The following is a 19,889-nucleotide window of genomic DNA, read 5'->3' on the forward strand; positions in this document are numbered from 1 at the left end:
AGATTTCAAAACTCCCTTAAATTGAACCCCAATCATAGTGTGAAACTGTTTGAAAAGAATAAGAGCTTCAGACTTTTGTTTAAGAAGAAACGCCTAAGTATATCTAGTACAAGAATCAACAATAGACATGTAATATTTGTACTCGGAAACACACATAACCGGAGTTGGTGTCCAAAGATCAACAAACACTAACTCAAAGGGAGTGGAATAAACCGTATGTGAGGGTTGTGAAGGTAAACAATGTGACTTACCTAGAGCACAATCATTACAAAATTTAGTGGTATTTTTATTCATGAGAGGAAGTTTACAGTGTTTCAAAATATGTTGTCCAACTTCTTTATGTGGGTGTCCTAAACGAGAATGCCATAAGAAGTACAAGTTTTCATTTCTAGAGTGTGTATGAGTAGGAGAAACAGAAAAATTACAACTCGAAGTTACATTTGGACTAGTGGAAACAGAAACAGAACTGGACAAGGAAGCTGGAAACTGGAGATTGGTGAAGACATACAACCCTTCAGGACCAAGAGTTCCTTCTAGAAGTAAGGTTCCATCAACCTGAGATTTCATACAACGATAGTGAGAATGAAACTCAAAATAAACAGCATTGTCCCTGGCAAATTGACTAACACTAACAAGGTTTTTTGTTATAAAAGGAACCAAAAGTAAATTTTTAAGTGTGAGGACTCGAGATGGATCATAAGTGGAGTTAAACTCAACAGTCCCCAATACCTGTAATAGGAGCACCAAAACCATTACCCATAAAAATATTGTTCGATTCAGGAAGGCCAACAAAGTGCATCAAATTAGAAGAATCTGAGGTAATGTGATGTGTGGCTCTAGAATCAGGGTACCACAGTTGGGAATTGTATGCTTGCGGTTCAACCATAACATGAAGGTGATGAGGACTAGGTTGTCCTTGTGTAGGATGGAATGAATCAGCATATGATTGAGCAGGAGACATATGTGTCGGTCCCAATATAGAAGGTTGATGAAATCCTAGATGAGCCATAGGAGTGGCATTGTTGTTATAAGGCCCTGTAGGGTGATGCTGAAACTGAGAATGAGCATAAGGGCGTATAACCATAGCAGAATATAGTGGAGCAAACTGAGCAGAAACCGACGGAGCACACTGCGCATAAATCGATGGAGCAAACTGAGCAGAGGAAGGAGGTAGCTGTGACTGCATTACTAAATCAAACATGTACCAGTATTGCAGAGCCTCATGACCAGGCTTATAGCAGAGTTGACAGCATACAGAGCCTTCTCTACCACGTACAAAACGGCCTCCCCTACCACAGCCAATGTAATCGCCACGACCTCGACCAGAAGGAGGAGCTACAAACTGATACATCTTTGCTGTCCCTACAGGTTCTAACCCCACTTGTGAAGGAAAAAAATAACTGTTATTGTAGAAAATGTGCCGAGACTGATGCTGGCCATCAGCATAAAATTTAGGAGATGACCGAGCAACATTCACAGAAAAAAACTTCTTGTGTTGGAGGATGAATATGCTCAAGATAAGTCTCATGATCCATTAACAAAGATTCAAGTTAAATAAATGTACATACATCTGCTCTATTGTTGATTAAGGTGACAAACGACTCATATTCAGAGGGGAGGCCTTCAAGAATTAAACGAACTTGTTCTTGACCAAAAATTACCTCACCAATAGCAGCTAGGGAGTGAATCAGTGCCTTAACCCGAGACACAAACTCAGTCACGGTCTGAGCTCCTTTCTTGATGGTGCGAAGCTTCGAGAGAAGAAGTTGACTACGAGCACCGATCAAAGAGTCAAAAAACGTATGGATCTCATCCCAAATATGTCATGTGTGTCGGAGCCCTAAGACACGAGACTAAACCAATTGAGACAGAGACTGAAGGAGCCACAAAACAAGATGTTGGTCTTGTTCCTCCCATTGAAGAAAGACTGGATTCATTCGTCCAAACTCACGGTCTTCTTTAGAAAGAAATCGGAGAGGAACTTGAAGATTAACAACATAAACAAGAACTGCTTCAACTTGCTGCTTCAATATGAAATAATTCTTCTCAGAAAGCTTGGCTAAAATTACTTGCGAAAACGTTACTGTTGAAGGAGGAACATCAGCGGTAGGGCGAGGAGAGAGAGACTGTGGAGTTGTTTCCGGGGGAAAATCCATGGTGATTTCGGATCTATAAGCTCATGATACCATGTTTACTTTAGTAGAATTAGAGAAGAAGAAGAATGAACCGAAGAGAATCGTGGAGAAGAAGAAGTTATCGTTAAGAAGAAGAAGAAGAGAGAGAGAGAGAGAGGAAAAAGGCAAAGAGAGAGAAATTATAATATGCTTCTCTTATTAGCTATTCTGAATTGTTATTTACATTTTAAACAAAACAGTTACAAATCAGTTAAACTGAACTACTCTAATAACCCTTAAAGGGGCGGCAATGTTAGGACTCACACATTAGTAGAATTGCAAGCTCAATGTGGTACTTAAGCCAAGGGGCTCTCCCACCTAATAGACTAGTCTTTTGGGTTGAACTCTTCTCATATGTTTAAGTCCTAATAGAACCACTCTTTTTGTTAATTGAGACTTTTAGTGGTTTTCTTCACACATATCCAAATTACCTAACAAACTGTTCTAATAACATTGAGTCAGTCTCATGCAACATTACATACTCGTGTTATAATTGTGCGGTGTAACTTCTTCCTAGGCTTGAACTAACTTCTTTATATCACGTAACATATAACACCTGAAAAAGCAAAACGTTAATGGAAATAGGGATGACAATAAAAACCGAACCCATGGGTACCCGCCCGAACCGAACCTGAATTTAATGGGGAAAACCCTATGTGATTGGGTTTGGGTTCGGATTCGGGTTTTACCCGGGTTTAAATTTCGGGTTCGGGTTTGGTATAGCAAAGACCCTAACCCGAACCCACCCCGAAGTAAGGTAATTCAATTTAAAATTGAAATTTCTATCATTTTCCAATTGTTTTTAATTTCTAATTTTACTTTACATACTATTGGATCTTCAAACATAAAAGAAATGAAATAATACAAGAGAAAATAGAAATGTTAGAGAAAAATTACACGAAAATAATATCATATTTTCTTTAATACTTTATCATTTTTGGGGTTTTAGGGTTCGGGTTACCCGAAACTCGACGGGTTCGGGGATGATATTTTTATTTTCAACCCCGTTGAGTTTGGGTTCGGGTTTTGAATTTCGGGTTCGAGTTTGGGTATGTGCAAACCCGACCCCGCCCCGCCCCGTTGCCATTCCTAGATGGAAATCAATATTTTTATATTATCTTCACAAGTTTTATCCATTTGAGCTATCATGAAACCAATCTAAATTAAATGACATAAACATGAGTTATGCAATGTTTTTACCAGAAGTTACTTTGCTGGAGATCAATAATTCAGAATAATAATAAAAAACTTAACATTAGTCATAGAACAATAAAAAATTCATGCCATGCAAATTTACTACATTTGGTAAGGGACACATGAACTTTACTTGTGTAATTAGGGATGACAATGAATACGGGTAGGACACTACTACCCAGCCCCGCACCACTCTAAATATATTTGGGCTTATGGTATCTAGTGTGTGATATCCAGAATTTAAAGAAAATATTAGAAAATAATTACAACTACTTATACAATCATCTAGTTATTTCCTACAATCAAAATGAGGAATAAATAAAATATTCATATAATTTGATGATACATAATATATGTTGTGTCTAGGGAGTGAATGAGTTTGGTATATCACACCCATTATTCAAGTCAACCTATATTTCACACCTTCAATCAATACAAAGGTGGAAGTTGATATCAAAACTACTTTTGTGGGCTTCCATATTGAGTTGGTGATTGATTCAAATTATGAATTTGATTCAGAATAGATTTTGACTCTGGTTCTCAAAAGATGCTGCTTACAATTCTTACTCTTTTGTACAATGGTGCGTTGATCCTATTTTTTGTATTAACCTGTAATGGTGCGTTAATATATTTGCTTATAAAAAATAAATAAATAAAATAAAGGTTCAACATCACACAAACCAAAATTTGTTGCATCAGTGAATGGAGAAATACTTGTGTGGAGATATATCTATATGGAGAAACTAATAAAAAATCTTGACAAACAATAAAAATTTATTCTACTTAAAACTTAGTCCTAAATTATAGTACCACAAAACATAAATGCACATGTCTCCAAATATGACATATTAGATATGTCTCCACACAAGTTTTTTTTTATGGTAGCCGCAAGATGGTATTGCTGTTTTTGTTGCAATGCCATTGGAATCCATAACTAGCAGAGGCATTTTTGCCATTAACAAAACAAATATAATTCAAATTCATCAAGAATAAGGGTTAATAATAACTAATGAAAGCATGTAATCATCCCCAACCATATACACTATGTATGGCCTTATTTTGATCAGTTCACAATATACTCAACATTTATGCTCCTTCTCAAATCCAGGTGAAATTCAACCCAACATATTTCGGAACATCGAAAATCAGTAATGTAACACTACAACAATCAATAAGATCAAAAGATAAAGTGTTAAAAGATAAAGTGATACACAAAGGGCTCGTACCTTTCAAATTTCCCATCTATAACCTATAATCTTATGATTCTCACACATAATATAAACCAAAGATACAAAGTCATACTTGAATTCGTGTTCTTTGATCTACACCTTTGATATACATTTCGAGAGAGTTTTGGTATGATGACTTTCCTCAATCAAATCCTTAATTCCTTTTGGGACATTCGTTTTCTCTCTGATTGGGAAAGGTAAAAACTATTTGTGATTTAGTGTATTGGGGATCATAACCGTTCCTTATGTGTTAACTTATAGGTTTCCATTATCCCCTATAGGCCAACCATTTAGGTATCTACTCATTAAACCCATATCCATTATCAGTTTTAGAAGTCTATAGGTTGTCAGGAATTAGATCACTTGTTTTGTAACCAAAAATAAATATCCGATATAATTGTATTAAATATATGATGTCCACCTTAATTACAAATTATGAATTTCTAACAATCTCCCATTTGGGCTTCATATTTTTTCTGAAACACTTATATAACATATTCTTTAATTTAGGCGCACATGCGTATGCTATTTATATTTAGACTTCTCCTTAATACAATCTGGTCCATCTCATATATCAACTTTGGAACAACTACGACCTTTATCACATTCAAACGTGACTCGATCATGATGATCACCATATTAATTTACTTAATGACATAGATCAAATATGGATGAGTGACAAAAATTTCATGCAATATGATCTTAAACATATCTATTTCCAACTGGTTCATCTTTGTTCTTTAGTTAGATCAATCCAAAGTCTTTAATTGCAACACAATAGTTACAATATACAAGTTCAACTTTATTATGCATAAAACTATATATGATGCCCAAAGTATATCATAAACTGAACTAAGGTATCCTAAGGAACAATACTCATATGAGGAATATGCTCATGAAAGACTTTAGGTACTAAACCCTTAGTTACTGGATCAGTTAGCATAACATTTGTCCCTCTATGTTCTATGGAAATTTGTCTATTTTGAACACTTTCTTTAACAACCAGAAACATGATGTCAATAAAATTTGACTTTGTAGAACTCCTATTATTGTTGGAGTAAATAACCCCTAACTTATTGTTATAATAAATTCTCCGTGGTATTTTAATACCATCAACCACACGTAAGCCAGTGACAAAATTTTTGCAACCATATGTCATGGTCTGATGCTTCAAAACAAACCATGAACTCCGCAACCATGGTTGGAGGAGCTATGAGTGTCTATTCAGAATATTTCTAAGAGATAGCACATTCAGCCAAGATAAACACATATCTAGAGGTGGAGTGTTTGTTATCTAGACAACCAAAAATTGGAGTTAGAGTATCCAATGATCTCTAAATTCTTATACATCCTATAAGTGAACATGTACTCATTTATTCTCTTTAAGTATCACATAACACATTTGTAACACCCAAGTTATGACATGCGACCTCTCAGGCCCATGAATATACTGAGCGTGCCACTCATTAAGCTTAAATATCCCATGCAATATGTTATTCCCCTCCAAGGGGAGCCTTTCGCGACTCCAACCCGTGACCTCATGGATAAATAGTCACTATACCACTGAGTCACTACCATTATTATAACACCCCGTTTTTTGAAACTTAGAAATTAGGACTTCATTATAATAATATGATGAAAATTTATAGAAAATTAAAGGCAACATGTTAGAAAAGTAGAGCGAATTTAAAATTCTTTTTCATTAACATGTTCAAGATGCGGAAATATTCAACATTATCTTTACCCATAAACGAGGTATCACATTCAACCTAAAAACTCAACCATAATCTATATAATCACCCCCTTTGAAATATAAATTTATAAAATCATTAATCTAGTCTTATCACATAATTATATATAAAAGACATTTTCCTATGCAGTATTTTATTCCCCTCCAAGGGGGGCCTTCCGCGACTCCAACCCGTGACCTTAGAGATATATAATCACTATACCACTGAATCGCTATAGCCTAATGGTAGCGACTCAGTGGTATAGTGACTATTTATCTTTGAGGTCACGGGTTCGAGTCGTGGAAGGCTCCCCTTGGAGGGGAATAAAATACTGCAGGGGTATTTAAGCTTAAAGCTTAATGGTAGTGACTAAGTGGTATAGTGACTATTTATCCCTAAGGTCACGAGTTCGAGTCTTGGAAGGCTCCCCTTGGAGGGGAATAAAATACAACAGGGAGTATTTAAGCTTAATGGGTGGCACGCTCGGTATATTGATGGGTCTGGGAGGTCTCATGTCAAAACTGGGGTGTTACACATTTGACAACCTTCCACTGATGCATTACATGATTGCTCAAATATCTTACCAAAAAACTCTGACGACAAAGGTTATGTCGGGATGTGTACAAACTTGAGCATACATTAGACATCCTACTGTAGATGTATAAGGAATTTTTTGCATCTCGTATCTTTCAAGGTCATTTTTGGGGCAATATTCGAGACTAAACTTGTCTTCCTTAGCTATAGGGGTATCCATGGTTTACTTTCTTTCATGTCAAATTTATCTAGTACTTTATATATATAGCTTTCTTGTGACAACCTTAGGATACCTTGAGAGCGACCTCTTAGTATCTGAATACCTAATACAAAAGAAGTTTCCCCAAGATTTTTCATTTCGAAATTCTTCGTTAGAAATCTTTTGGTCTCAATTAATTGTTCCATATCACTTCTAACAAGCAGTAGATCATCAACATATAACACTAGGAATATAAATTTACTCCCACTGAACCTATGATATACACAATCATCAACTTTATTTGCCTCAAAACAATACGAGGTAATAACTTGATGAAACTTGTGATTCCATTGACGAGAAGCTTGTTTAAGGCCATAGATGGATTTCTTTAATTTGCATACCATTGACTTTGAGCCAATTAACACAAAGTTTTATGTGGCACCATATAGATCGTTTCTTTAATGTCACCATTTAGAAACATAATCTTAACATCCATCTGATGTAGCTCTAAATCAAAAAGAGCTACTAGTGTTAATATTAATCTAAAAGCACCCTTCGAAGATAGTGGAGTGAAAGTTTCTTTATAATCAATGTCTTCTTTCTGAGTGTAGCCTTTAACAAGTAAACGAGCTCTATGTATATCAATATTACCCTTCGAATACCTCTTGGCTTTAAATATCCAATTGTAACCAATAGGTTTCGCACCTTCAGGTAATTCAACAAGATCCCAAACGTCATTATCATGCATAGACTTCATATCTTCCTTCAATGGATCATCTCCTGTTAACCCGATGCCATTCGCATGTTCTTGAAGAAACATAATATAATCATCCAGAATTGCACTTCTCATCTCTCTAGTGATACTGCTTAATGACACTTCTACTTCTTGAGGTTGTTGAATTTGTTCTGTAGATACTTGAGGGAGAACCTCAATGTTGTCTTGTTCAAGAATATTGTCAAAAACAATATTCTGAACTTTATCTTCTATTACCGAAGTTGTTCCTTGAATGGTAATAGGCACAAGAAATTATTCCCTATTAGTGGCAGGTTCTTCTTCAAAGACAACATTCCTTATGTTCTCTTCCTTCCCAAAATTAACTTCCTCAAGAAATCTTGCTTTTCCCGTCTAAAAAAAGGTCTTGAAGTAGGATCATAAAATTTATAGCCTTGAGAGCATTCAACATAGCCACAAAATAGCAGCTAACTTTTCTTGGGTCTAGTTTCCTTCCATGCAGCCTATAAGGTCACGCCTCAACTAGACAATCCCAAATGTGCAAGTGTTTTAAGCTTGATGTTTTATTACTCCAAAGCTCATATGGGACTTTGTTAACTGCTTTACTTTGCTTCCTATTAAGGATGTAAACTGTGGTCTTTAAAGCATCACCCCAAAGAGACTCTAGTAAGGAAGAATTACTATTCATACTTCTCACCATATCCTTAAGATTTCGGTTTCGTTGCTCAGCAACACCATTCATTCTAGGTTTGCTTGGCATAATGTATTGTAGAAAATTCCACATTCTCTGAGCAAAAACACAAATAGCCTTTCCCAACATCCTTATTGTTCTTCCTTTTATTATTTTGAGATGTCATAGCCAAATGAGCACTTTCAGTCTTATCTCTATGCAACCTCTCTTTCTCTTGCACACAGTGAGATATAAGCTCATTGAGAGACCATTTGTCCTTTTGAGTATTATAGCTCACTTTGAATGACCCAAAGTATGCAGGAAGTGAGATCAAAACCAAGATCACGAGCAAGTCATCACCAAGCTCTAACTTAAGTGACTTGAGTTTGATGCGAGATTAGACATCTCCATAATGTACTCCCTTGTGTTCTCTTTTCCTTTATACTTGATGCAGACAATTTTAGAAAAAAGCTACTCATCTTCGCCTTTTCATTTTTGGCAATGTATGGTTCTATTTCTTCATGGAACTTCCATGCACTCGACCCTCAGAAATAGAGCCTCGAAACACTTTTGGAATAAAGCGTTTCTTGATCAGTAGACACATTTGGTGACAGTGTTCCCATTTCTCATTTTTAACCTCATGTAATATATATAAAACAAGGCATGTTTACATAATAGACCTATCACATTATACCCAGCACAACATCAATTTCTAGTCTTTGGACAAAAAAATTAATTTGTAAGTGGTACTCTCAGTATAATGATCAAATATTAACAATTAGTTTTATCAAACAGTAGCCTATCTTTGGATCGACTATTATTCACATGAAAAAACTTTATAATTGTTACATATTTATCATCACAAGTATGTTATTACTTGGCCAAATGTGTCTTCCTTTGGGTCGAACATAATTCGCATAAATAATCTCATACTCATCCGTGTAATCTTACTCAATTTCTATAATAGATGTTACTTTAGAAACATATTGCATCAATTAATTCAAAAATAATTACTATACAAAAGGAAAACAATATGGGTCTATTATAAAAAAAACATGATCATGAAAATAAAACCTTCATATTTGATATCTTTTATGATTAATAAATCTAATACAATAATATAATTTCAAAGCAAAAAAGATATATTTCATATATATCCGCGCATAAAAATGGATGCAATCTTAATAAAAAAGCAAAGTAGATCTAGTGTGAAAAGCATAAAAAGATATATGCAAATCATTATCAAAAATTCCAAATCGAATATGATCATGCGTATCTTAAAACATATATGTAGCACTATATATATACACTTTCACATACTAACATAGTAAATGTATGTATAGTTTTAAGCATTAATTGTAACCATTATATATATATATATTAACTTTAATGAGTAATCTGAGACATCACAACAACTTCAACTTGGAACAATTACATATGTATATATGTACATTTTAATTTGTAATATATATAGAAGGCCGTGAATTCTAGATTGTATATGTATAGAATAAAAAAAACATATCTTAACCCATATATACCTTATACATATACTTTAACAAATTACAAAATTGTAAAGTGAGAAAAGTCAATATCCAATAGTAAAGCATTAATTCACATATAATATACATATCGCATATCAAAGTCATAAAAGTAGTTAACGCAATGTTCATGCACATATATGAATATATTTTACAACACACGTTTCAAGAATTCATAATACAAATTATTCATAATTCAAATAAGCGAAAGCGGATAAAAGTTATCCTCATTATTCATAAACACCCAATTTTCATAACCAATAGCAGAAGCATAAAAATCCTCAAATTTAAAAAATTAGGATTCATAAAAAATAGTGGGGAAAACATCTTTAATAGAGAACCATAAAACTCAGAAGCTAAAGCTCTGATTCAACTTGTTAGAAATTTTATGATGATTGATGAAATACCTATCCTAGGATCTTGAATCTCATGATTCTCAAACATAATATCAAACAAAGATACAAAGTCATACATGAATCTATGTTCTCTGATCTACTCATTTGATATACCTTTTGAGAGAGTTTTGGTATGATGACCTTCCTCAACCAAATACTTAATTCCTTTTGGGACCTTCGTTTTCTCTCTTATGGGGAGAGATAAAAACTATTTGTGATTTGGTGTATTGGGGACCATAACCGTTCTTTATGCGTTAACTTATAGGATTCTCATTATCCCCTCTAGGCCAACTGTTTAGGTATTCACTCATTAAGCTCATATCAGTTATCAATTTTAGAAGTCTATAAGTTAGTAATTAGATTACTTGTTTTGTAACCCAAAATAAATAGATGATATAATTGTATTAAATATATGATGTTCACCTTAATTAGAAATTATGAATTTCTAACAATTTTTACTACATTTTCCATACACCATATTTTACACATTATATTTCTTTCTATATTTTTATACATTTGCCATCCTATTATCAATTACTTCTATTCTTCTATTTTTGCTACATTTTCCATACACCATATTTTACACATTATATTTCCTTCAATCTTTTTATGCATTTGGCATCATTGTATCAATTACTTCTACTCTTCTATATTTACTAGATTTTTCATACACCATATTTTACAGATTATACTTCTTTCTATCTTTTTATACATTTGGCATCATATTATCAATTACTTCTATTCTTTCTATCTATGCACACTAGAGCGTGTCCTAGATTATTTAATTTCTTGTATTTAAAATGACCAAATGATCTGAATGGTGTTAGGGACTTTATAATATATAATACCTTGAAATACTATTGCTTAAGTTTTGGTTGAGTAAGTAAAAAGTTGGAAAACATAAGGATAACGATTTTAAACAAAAAGCTATATGTTTCTACATTTTTCTTTTATATATATTCAGCAAGTACAAAGTGGTTTCCATTCGTAGTAAAAAAAATGCTTAGATTGAGTAATTATTTAAATGTTAATAATAAATTTGGATATAGACAATACCATATATGTTAATAATGCGTATAGTTCAATTTGAAGGTAATAAAAAAGCTACATCCATGACTAGTGTGAAGCAATAAAAGATAATAATAGTGGGGATGAAGATGTTCAATTTGATATTGAAAACTAGTGTGAAGCAATATTAATCGTCTTCATAGAGAGATTGTCATGCATAAAGGATCGAATCATATCATGGAAGTTGGTCCAACAAAATTTATTATTTGAGGAGTAATAAAAGATAAGAATGGTGGAATGAAGTTGTTGATCCATTTGATTTTGACAACCACATAAATTGTCTTAGAAGAGAGGATTCTAAACTTAAAACAGTTAAATAGCTCGAGTTGGAAATTGTTTTACGTTGTATTTGAACTTAAAATTTGAACAATGTACTATTGGAGATCGTATAATGTAGCATTTGAACAATGTGATCGATTTTCCTCGAGTTACTTTCATCTTTAATTATCATCACTTCAATTATAGATTATCTATCAGAGCACTTTTGAACTAATTCTTTTTTGGGTATAATATTCTAATTTCTAACATGAAACTTCTAGAAATAGTTGGGTGTCACGTTCCCCACCATTTCTTTAAGTTGTGAGTTTAAATATAAAATATTGTAAGAGTAAATTAGCTAAAAGGTGTTGTGATGAGTGATTTTGATAATCTAATATATACCAAAGACATCAATTAGATATTTTAGCCAACCTGACCACGGTTAAAATGTAGGAATTTAATTGATAAAATGCACGAAATAAGTGGTATAAAATAAAAGTAAAAATAAAATTTGAAATAATTTAAGGTCTAGAAAATCAATTATATATATATTATTAAACTCAAACTCATTATATTCTTACGTTTGTTCCAATTAGATCAATAGGAAGAGTTGCAAGAGCTATTAAATGTGAGTATATGCGTTTAAATTTTTTGTCTACATCTAAAATAAACATATATATTAAAATATATTTTGATATTTTGAATTAATATTGTAATGAACTAGTAATTAGTTTAAACTTACTTACCTTTTGCGTAACAAATAATTATTGTAAATTCAATTCCATGATAAAAATATGTTTAAAATAGATTAATTAGTTGGTTAGTTAGAATTAAGTCTCTTGTATTTTCTATATAATAGGTTGGTCAATTTCTTTGTATTCATTTCCAATAAATGAATGAAATACACGTTCTGTTTTTGTTCTTTGATTTCTAATATGGTATCAGAGCCATATAATCATATCTTCGATGGTGTAGAGGAAGAGAGTTGTTCAAAGAGTTCAAGGAAAGAAGTGTTGGAAGAAGAAAGTGTGTTCAAAGGAATAATGCTTACACTTTCCATTTCAACAACTAGGTTTTAAGCCAAAATCAAATAATCCTTATACATGTTCTTGCTCTATTTCTTTCTTTATCATTCTCTTTCATATTCTTCTTTTGTTATTCTTGAAAAGAACAATTCTCATATTTAGCGTATTATTCTCTTGTTATTCTTGAGCAAAATTGCTCATATTTTATCATATTATTTGGCCAAAAAACCAATATGATTTTCTTATTGTTATTAATGAACAAGTATTGTTTATATTTCATCATACTCTAGATTTCTCTCATTCTTTGGCCAAGAAATCAAAATGATATTTTTGAGCAATAATATCATTTGATCTTCTTTCTATATTGGTTCTTGATGAACAACTTCATTACATTCAATTTCAATTCATTTTTTTCTAAGAATTCTTTGGTTTCTTCTAGTAATTCCTTTAGCAGAACATTGCTAGTTTAATGTGCTATATTTTGAAGAACACTTTATATCTTGAAATTTCTTCATTGAATATCTCAACATGAGTGACGATAAATATGGTCATGCAATCCCTTCAATAATCAAGAATAGTGTGTAGAACTTGAAGTTGCTAGTTTTCTAACAAAGGCTTTGGAACTTTCTCCATTCAATCATCTTTCTCCAAATTGGATGTTGTCAACCTCCACTCACCAGCTTGAGGGGAGTGTTGAAATATTTTTTGATATTTAGAGTTAATATTGTATTGGGATAGTAATTAGTTTAAACCCACTCACCTTTTGCATAACAAACAATCATTATAAATTCAATTTCCATGATTAAAACATGTGTTAGCAGTTAGGTACAATTAAGTCTCTTGTATTTTCTCTATAATAGGATGATCAATTTCTTTGTAATTCATTTCAATTCAACATCAATTCGACCAATGAAATAGACGTTCTTTTCTTGTTATTTAATTTCTAATATTCTCCATTTCTTAATACTAATATGTGTTTGAAGGTAATAAAGATGAGTTAAACTTAGTATGAGTTAGTCCCAAACAATTTATTATATAAACATGAGTTGTTATAAATAATAGGATGATAAACCCAGATAATAACCATCAAGATAAACATAAATTATAGATAAACTCAAATAAAATGAGACTAACTAAATCCTATATAACATAAAATTCTATCAATCCAAATATATCTAACACGCCCCCTCAAGCTAAAGCTTAGTAAGCTTTATGCTTGTTATATATAATTCATTTCAAAATAAAAATAATCAAATAATTGTTTGGGTTTCATAAAAATCATCCAAAGGTATTGTGCACTTCAAAATATGCATACATAATCAACATCAGAATGATTCTCAATGTGAAAAACATTCACAACTAATATAATTCACAACTGTGACAAGTAGACATCACCAGAGTGATCGTCAGTGAGAGAAGAATCATTGGTAATCACCATCAGAATGACCGTGATGGTAAAGAAGTCATTACTGACATAATTCTTCAATGGGGGAAAAGGAACCACAGGAAGGAACATAGGTGAAAATAGAACACAATGTTATAATCAATATTAAAAAGATCGTCGATGAGAAAAGAAATCAGTGATAATATAAATTGTTAATGAGATAAAAAGATAATACTATAACAATCGTTGGTGTCAAGATTACCACATATATATAAATAAAGGAAGAAAGTAAATTGTGATGTAATATATGAAATTGTAAGGTTGGAAAAAAGAATGAATACTCATGAGAAGATAATATTGTAAAAGGAGATGACTAATCGATATTCTAAATTTGCTGCTTCTCGATAGCAAAATAGTAACTAAAAAGGTCATGGAGGATGAAATCAATCTTATACCATGTAGAAAGTCTGGAATGGTATACATTGGTCAAACTCAAGTATGAGTAAGTCCCAAAAAATTATTATATAAGCAGAAATTGTTACAAATAATAGAATGCAAACTCAAATAATAAATAATAAGATAAACATAAAATATAGATAAACTCAAATACAATATAATTATCTAAATCTTAGATAGGATAATATTTTATCAGTCAAAATATATCTAACAAAAACTTTGCTAATATGCAACTTACATTAAGAATTTAATCTATATGAATTTAGAAACATCAATCAGTTGAATAAAGTAGTCTATTTATTTATTCTAACGAGCATTTAATGCTTATATCATAATATAAACTGACGGATATTTATGTGTTAATTATGTGGTAGAGAAGTCACATATTAGTAAAAATGGATTAATTAAATGTATATAAATGACTAGATAGAAAAGATCTAATATCTTAAGTTTTAGAAGTTAATATAATATTAAACCAACTTATATAATATATCCATTCTCCACTGCAAGTCCTCCCATTCCTTTACAATATTTAGTTTTATAGTAACATATCAACATTAATTATCTCTGATCTGAGATTTTTTGAGATCCACTATTCATCACAGTTATTCAGGGTGCCACGTCGCAGAAAAGAGAAGCTTTATGAAAATTAAAAACTTTCATCCGGCTTTTAGGGTCATATGCAACGCATGTCTATATAAAGTATTTAATAGTTTCTTTAAAATAACTTGTTGGTTGACATGTATGCTTGTGTGAGTCAATCTGCACCTATTTTTTATATTTTATGTGTAGTTTTAATTTATGTTATAGATATATGACATGATATTTCATTTGAGAGAATCATATTAAGGAATATTCTCAATAATTAATATAAAAATATAGATAATATAGTAAACATATATATACATATTATTAAGCTTTTAACCGGGATTACATTTTCGGTCCAAAAGAGTGTAACGCTCTATGTGCCACTGTTTTTAATGGGTTAGAAAAATATTTAATTATTAAATTTTTAACTTAAATATTTTGTTTAACCAATCATAAGTAATAATACATAAAGTAACACAATGTATGAGAAATAAGATATGCTCTCACCTTTCACATGGCTATGTGTTGTGGCAAGATGCAAGTACACAATATTAACCAAACACAACTCAACATAAATAGATAATTTAGATAGTATTAAACCCTTAACCTAATTAATGCCTATGTTGAATATAGAATATTAACCAAACATAACCCTAATTTATGTTAACTCTAAATTTTTTGTTACACCAATTAGCAATTAGCCCTTTTAAGACAAATGGTCTAAACATGAATAAAAGAAAGACTAAAATAAATCAAAATTTTATAGTTGAAAACATTGTTCTTAACATAATCTAACCCAAATTACATACTCATTTTTATATTATTACATCTATTTGCCTTCTTTCCTTTTCAGAATCATCACAAATTGGATTTTTTTACCAATCAAAAGTCTACAACCCATTTCCTTTATTGCCCCACTCTTTGTCTCTCCATTCTAACCCCCTTTCTAGAGTCGTGCACCATTATTTTAGATTTGCTCCAACGTACAACTACCACGATAAGAACATGTGCATCCATCATCACCTATTAGAATATATGAAAATATCATAGAATATCTTATAGTGAATATCTAGAAGATATTTGGACAGACTGAAATAAACGTATTCAATTCTAGTCAAAAGTTAGTAGAGTTATTATGGTTAAGACAGACTGAAATTAATCAATTAACCTTGGGAATGTAACTAATTAACTAGCTGTTAAGAAGCTTGAACAAGTTCGCAATTTTTACACCATTTAATCGATTAAATGAAACTGTTAATCGATTAAATTGACAGTAGATAGCCATAGAACAGTTTGAATGACATGAGGGGTTATGCATAAGCAAATCAAGCATGGAATGATTACGCATTTGATATATTTAAGCAGTTTACAATAGGTATAATCAGTCAACGTAATTACATATACCAATCATGATCAAGGTTCATTTCAAACAACGTGAGGTGCTATATGCAACATAATTAACAAGCAAGTATAAACGCGATAATTCGAAATCATTTTATTGAAAATGTAAAACAATAGTTCAACAGTAGATATGAGTTATTACAATCCAAATAAAATAGTAACGCAACACAAAACATAAGATCTCAAGAGGAAACAGGATCAAGAAAGTCCATTAGCTAGAAAGACTAAACTATGGCTCTAAGGGTTCCTATATAAGGATGAGATGGAGGATTCTGGTTGTCAGGAGTCGACGAATTGCAACCACCCTTGATGAAGACACTCAGCTTGTTGAACTCAACAATCCTTCTTCTATTCTCAGACTCATTAACAGGCTGAATATGGTCCCGCAAGGATTGGTAATGGTTGTCAATATATGCATTCTGACGTTCCTCAAAATGTTCCAAATCCGTATGATATGAATCCTTAAGAGACTAAAAGTGAAGGTCCATCCTATTATTGAGACGTTGTTCCATAACATCAATATAAGCTTGTCCAAACGCATGTTCTTGTGATGCATGTCCTGAATACGCTCCCCGAGTTGCAGAAAATGGCTCTTAGTTCATGTCTTGATCATCATCACCCGAAGGATCAAGGTTGGCATTGTTGAAGTCCTCTTGATATTTCCAAGTGTTGCCATACTTGTAGATGCCCATCTTGTGAATTAAACTCTCACCAATCAAGTGATCCTTGTCTGAGCAGTCCATTACTATAGTATCTGAAATATCAATGTGAAGATAGTCAATTACTCGGGATATGATGATACTATACGAAAGTAGTCTTGATTGAGAGATTGAGACTCTATACATGACCTTCAGAATTTCATCAGACCAATTTATCATGATGTTCTCCTTCACAGCAAACATAAACCTCAAATCATTCACGGTAGGTTGTACATGATTTGTGTTTCTCTGAATCAGCATGTAGGCAATCAAGTAGTGTAGGAGTCACTTTTCTACGGACAGTGACCCAAGTTTGGTCAATTTGCCTCGGACATAGAGTTGAGGTCTACGCAAACATAACTTATACATTTCAACAACATCGAATGAGTTGTCGTTTTCCCAACCACAATCACTTAGACTAGCACCAGAAAAAGCTAAACCACCCACATTCATAAAAATTTCTTCGTTAATCTCAAACATTTTTCCAGCTATCATAGACCAATATTTCCCATCTTTGTATCTAAAATTTGCGTAATATTCCCTAACTAGAGCAGGGTAAATATTACCTTTAAATTCCAAGAAGGGGACATCCCCTTGAGCTTGTAAGCCATGCGGAAATTCGAAGTTATGTTCCGCAAGCCATGTCACATTCGCAAACCGGATATAGGTGGGTTTTCTTCCCCGAAATTTCTGCAACCGAGTTTCTTGTAGAATTAGAGAATAGTATGGATCCCGCGGTTCTGCCTTGGTTGTGGAGGAGGCACTGATTTTGGAGCACGCAGTGGATGTTGTTCGGTTGTCTTGATTCTCTTTCCACGTCCTTTATCCATAGCAATAAACACTGGATCGTGATGGAGGCTTAAAGGAAGGTTGAGGGAAAAACCTAGGGTAAAGTTCTGAATTTAGGGAAAACGAATGCTTGGAAATAGGAGACGAGGAATACAATTTATGGAGGGAAAAATTATTGGGGTGATTCGGTTTAGAGCTAGGATTAAGCTTAGGATGATGTTGGACTTGTTCCTCTGAGATTTGAGAGAAAATGGGATGAATGGTGTTTTGAAAAGTGTCCAGAAACGCTTCTATTTCTGATATACTGATGTCGTTAATCGATTAACAACATCACTTAATTGATTAACCTGAGCTGAAAATGCCAGTTTTAAACAATTTGGCCCAGGTAATCGATTAAATGAGTTACTTAATCGAGTAAATGCGTTAGTTTTAGCGTTTTGGATGTTTTAAAGAGCATGCATGGATTTCAAACTTAATTGGATAATTTGATGTTTAAGCTATCACATATATTTAGAGCATTTCAGCGCAAAATCATGGATTTATAAAATGGAATCATAAGCATTCAATCATCATTTACAAAGCATTAAAAGAGGAGATCATGCGAGCCAAAAGAAAAATTAATCGAGATATTTTTCATCAAGAATTCCTAGTTCTCTTTGAAGAACATAGAAAGTATCTCGTGAGAGGGGCTTGGTGAAAATATTTGTAAATTGTTTAGTTGTTTCAACAAATTCTAAAATACAATCACCTTTTTGAACATGATCACGCAAGAAATGATGCCTTATTTCAATATGCTTAGTTCTAGAATGCAAAACGGGATTCTTGGAGAGGTTAATGGCACTTGTGTTATCACATTTAATAGGGATCTTTTCTAATATAAGCCCAAAGTCCTTAAGTTGCTGCTTCATCCAAAGGATTTGAGCGCAACACACGCCAGCGGCAATGTATTCCGCTTCAGCGGTGGACAAAGCAATGCACACTTACTTTTTGTTGTGCCATGCAACTAGGGAGCTGCCTAATAGGTGACAAGTCCCACTAATGCTTTTTCGATCCAACTTACACCCAGCGAAGTCGGAATCAGAATAACCTACCAAGGATAGTGAGGCATCCCTAGGATACCATAATCCCATATGAATAGATACTTTTAGATATCTCATGATGTGTTTCACAACAATATAATGTGATTCTTTAGGTAAAGCTTGAAATCAAGCACACATGCAAACACTAAACATAATATCGAGGCGGCTAGCAGTTAAATATAGTAAGGAGCCGATTGTCCCGCGATATTTGGTTACCTGAATCGATTTTCGCTTTTCATCTCTATCCAGATAGCATGCAGATGCCATATGTGTAGATGCGTCCTTACATTTCTCCATGTCGAACTTCTTCAATAATTCCTTGCAATACTTCGACTAATGGATGAAGATGCCACGTTCCATTTGTTAGATTTGAAGTCCAAGAAAGAAGGTCATCTCACCCATCATCGACATCTCAAACTCCCCCTACATCAACTCAGAAAACGCCTTACAAAGCATGTCGTTAGTAGATCCAAATAAAATATCATCAACATATATTTGTACGAGTAAAACAGGATTATCAGATCTACAAATGAATAGAATGGTGTCGACCAAACCTCTTTCGAACCCTTTTCCTAGAAGGAATGAACTCAATCTATCGTACCAGTCTCTAGGAGCCTGTTTTAGGCCATAGAGGGCCTTTTTGAGTTTATATACATGGTTCGGGTATTTGAAGTTTTCAAACCCTGGTGGTTGGTCTACGTACACCTCCTCTTGAATATATCAATTTAAAAAGGCACTTTTAACATC

The sequence above is a fragment of the Lupinus angustifolius genome, chromosome LG16, assembly GCF_001865875.1.
Source record: "Lupinus angustifolius cultivar Tanjil chromosome LG16, LupAngTanjil_v1.0, whole genome shotgun sequence".
NCBI lineage: Eukaryota > Viridiplantae > Streptophyta > Magnoliopsida > Fabales > Fabaceae > Lupinus > Lupinus angustifolius.